We start from the raw sequence: 3,317 nt of genomic DNA on the forward strand, positions 1-3,317 counted from the left end.
CGACCACAGGACGGGCATCCAGGGCGACCAGGGAGACTGGAGGTCTCAGAGGCAGTGCTGTGGGCAGATGGGGTGAGAACCTCAGGATTGGAGCCCTGGAAACACCACAGTGATGGGAAAAGAGGGGAAGGAGACATTTAGCATCGGCCAGTCACAGGAAAATAGCAAAACAGGAGGGGAGACCAGCCCAACTCCCATGACAAGTAAAACAAAATAACTAGAAAAAAATTTTTAATTAACACGTAATATTATTTTTCAAACAGAATAAAACAACCACTGGCCAAATTATTTATTTTTAAGAAACCCCACCCACAAAAAACTTGATAAGGGATATTTGATATCAGAAAATAAAAATGAAAAACATTGAAACCCTTGAATATTTTATAGACCACTATGGAAACACAGATCATGAACATTTCAACTTCCTATGCATTTAAATTGGAAGCATCCAGATAAATCAGCAAGTTCTCCTCGCAAGGGTGACATGTACATACATGACGTTATCCACATATTTACAGACGGTGGCGCTGATGTCCCCACAGCAGTGCACACGCTGCTCCTGCCAGTGAATGGAGCAACTGCAATGGCGCCTGTTCTGTGGTTCAGTACCTGTGAAATGTGCACAGTAGGGAGCTGACTGCAGACAGGAAGGAACTAGGGGCCACAAAGGGGGGGTCTGGGGGGGACATTGGTCTGACTGCTGGTGCATTGGGGGTTTCTCAGCAAGTGATGGAATTTTGTCAGTTGATCATGGGGCTGGTGGCCAAAACCCCTACATATACGTAAAGTCACTGCATATTTATTATTATTTTTAATTTACCCTGAACCGTGGTGCATGTGCAGGTGGGCACTAACCCTCACCTAGGTGAGCTCCCGGGACACCTGTGCTGGCTCAGGCGACAGCATAGTCTGTGTGTCAATCCTCCCTCCTCCAGGTCAGGTCCTCCCACCAGGACTCTCTCCTACAGAAGCCTCCCCAGAAGCTTCTCAATAAAAGAGACTCAGAGAAAAGACCTGTTGTTGGAGGGATTTTTATCTCACTTCCTCCTTATCTGAGATGCTGTGGGTAACGGTAGCTGCTCCCACCACCATGAGCTGTAGCACAGAAATAGTCAGCCTTGTCCTCAGCCTGCAGCCCGGAGATGAGCAGAAGCCCTGCATTGGCCGAGGCATCTTTGGAGCCAGAGAAGCAGCTGGGGACCCCGGAACCCTGGTGCGTATCTGAGTCTGAGTAGATCCTCAGCAGATACTGGGGAGGGCTCCCTGATTGCTGCTGGAACCAGTGTGTTTGGTGCTGCCAACACTGAACCCAGTGCTGAAGGTGCAGGTGAGTCTGGTGGATGATCCCAGAGATGCAGAGAGGGAGGGCCGCTGGGTCAGCACAAGCTGTGACAGGGAACCTGCCAACACAGTGTGGTTAATGGGACAAGAAACAGGGAGAAATTTATCAAGATGCTGACTTAGGAAGAGTGACTTGAGAGCTGCCAGTTTCTCCGAGGCCTGTCCCTACCTGTACAATAGGAGAGGAGCATGAGGAGGACTGGGGTCCAGGCCATGGTGACACAGACACTGGTCCCCACAGTGGGCTGGGCTGACCCAGGCCTCCTTTTCTCCTCCACCCTCTGTCCCAGGAGGGGCTGTCCATGCAAATAGCCTCCACCCAGTGATACCCAGCCCCTCCCTGAGCCCTGGTGCTGGAGCTCAGCTCACACCACACACTGAGGAGGATGGGGGTGGCTTCAGCCCTGGGGAGAGCCCTGGGAGGAAACACCTGCTGAGACCACACACAGGACCCTGCTCAGGGGACTCTGCCAGGGCTGAGAGGACACAGCTGCTGAGTCCCCATCAGGGAGCACAGACCCCAATCCCAGGCCAAGTTCCCTTCAGTGAAAGTTCCTCAAGGAGCAGCCAAGTAGGGACCACAGGGCAGTCCCACAGCGCCTCCTGTTGGTCACGGGCTCAGCAGTCCTTGTGTCCCAAAGCCCTGAGAGCCCAGGTGATTTCTGCAGCTCACCACATCCCTGTGGATACACACATCCGTGGACCAAGTCTTAGGGCATGTTTCCCCTGCTGTCTGAAAGTACATCATCCCCAACAAACCTTAGGCAGCCCCAATGGCATGAGACAACGAAGTATGTAACATTAATTGATATGATAATGGCATGAGACAACGAAGTATGTAACATTAATTGATATGATAATCTTTGCCTGTTTCCAGACTCAAAGGGTAATTAACTTTTCTTAGGCTTCTCTAATCCCAAAGGACACAATTTGCTGTCAGATCTCCATCAAAAAGGAGGAAAGCACATATGATAACACACACGGGTCACAGCTCTGGTGGCCTGTTGTTGAGCTGCTGTGTGTAGATCTCAGGGAAGGCGCTGGAAGGCACCCCTCATGCTGCTGGGTTTGCACTGTCCTATAGAGGCTCCCTGCACAGCTAATACTAGGGGCTATGTCGGCACTTATGTTTTTGTGAAACTGAAAATCTGCTTCAGATTTCTTTTCTCACTAAAAGCTGCTATGAATGTAAATGTTTCATAAAAGCTAAGAGGTGTAAAGAGAACTTTCCAGTGTTGGGCAGACCTGTACTATGTTTCCAATCTTTGTGCTCATTTACAGTAATTTCTCACTCCAGGAGGAGCTCTGGTCCATGGAGATGGAAATATGTGCATATGTAATTACAGGACTTTCTAGACAAAGCTGGATGACCCAGCTGTGCATCAGGGCAGCTGTGTCACTGAGCAGGGGACAGTGGAGCTGCTTTGCAGAAATTGTAAGGGCTGTTTCTGGGAAAGGCATACAAAGAGAATTTTGTAAGGATACACTCACTCAGTGGCCTAATGTTTCCCAGCATGTTTCACTGCTGGTTCACACCTGATAAAAGTCTCCATCCTTACAGTGAGACTAATGTTGGTGTTGCTGTATTACGAGTCTCCTGGAACTTCCCATAACCCCCAGGGCACAGGCCCTGGCATTTGATGTCTGCATTGGTCATGAGACTAAAATACTTTCAACAAAAACGTGTCCACTGTTCACACTTCCCACTCTAGTTTTCATCTCCTTTTACAGTTAACCTGGGAATTCAGTAAGTCTTGTGTCACTCTGATATACTTAGGATTCATTTTCCTTTTTATTAGTCTGGTTTTGTAGGTATTCTCAGTATGAGGATGGAAATAAATCCTTACACTGTAGAAGGGACCTCCCTCTTCTTAGAACTTCTTTCTCCACTCCTACATCAAGGGGCTCCCAGAACAAGGCATCCCACCAAGATCGAGGCTTCATGGTGTTCATTTGGTAAATGCCTCCATCAATCC

General features: G+C 48.9%; 1 non-coding gene and 1 pseudogene across 1 annotated transcript; one reads left to right on the forward strand and one right to left on the reverse strand.

The window, feature by feature from the left end:
- The first annotated feature begins 408 nt into the window (after positions 1-408).
- Positions 409-514, forward strand: LOC148107484 (U6 spliceosomal RNA). Its single transcript, XR_015722391.1, has one exon. It is a non-coding gene; the product is annotated as a U6 spliceosomal RNA (small nuclear RNA).
- Positions 515-1,048: 534 nt separating this feature from the next.
- Positions 1,049-1,556, reverse strand: LOC123786879 (immunoglobulin lambda variable 5-45 pseudogene; annotated as a pseudogene).
- Positions 1,557-3,317: the final 1,761 nt, after the last annotated feature.

The sequence above is a fragment of the Ursus americanus genome, chromosome 30 (genome assembly GCF_024610735.1).
Source record: "Ursus americanus isolate L20-20 chromosome 30, mUrsAme1.1.p, whole genome shotgun sequence".
NCBI lineage: Eukaryota > Metazoa > Chordata > Mammalia > Carnivora > Ursidae > Ursus > Ursus americanus.